Raw genomic sequence first — 357 nt, forward strand, 5'->3', positions numbered from 1 at the left:
GGCGGACTTCGGGGTGAAGTTCTTGCCACAGTCGCTGCAGACGTACAGGCTCTTGCTGCTCCGGGTCTGCATGTGTCTCACTAGGTCCGAGAGCTGGCTGAATTTCTCCTGGCCCTCATGACAGGCGTTGCTGATGACCACAGTGTCTGGTGCCTTCTCCTCACCACTGCACAGCCCGTCACCCTTGGAGTGGTGGTCACAGAGCTGCTGGCTGAGGTCAGAGGTGTGGCTGAAGCTCTCACTGCACTGGTCACAGTCATGTGGCCTCTCACCTAGGTGGACGTGGCAGTGCTGGAGGAAACTGGAGCCATGGCAGAAGGTTTCCCTGCAGTCAGCACAGGCCAAGGGCTTCTTGCC

The 357-nt window shown here is 59.4% G+C and overlaps 1 pseudogene; it reads right to left on the reverse strand.

The window, feature by feature from the left end:
* LOC103773826 overlaps positions 1–357 on the reverse strand; it is a 2,278-nt pseudogene that overhangs the window by 1,179 nt on the left and 742 nt on the right.

The sequence above is a fragment of the Merops nubicus genome, unplaced genomic scaffold (genome assembly GCF_000691845.1).
Source record: "Merops nubicus isolate BGI_N331 unplaced genomic scaffold, ASM69184v1 scaffold3005, whole genome shotgun sequence".
Classification (NCBI taxonomy): domain Eukaryota; kingdom Metazoa; phylum Chordata; class Aves; order Coraciiformes; family Meropidae; genus Merops; species Merops nubicus.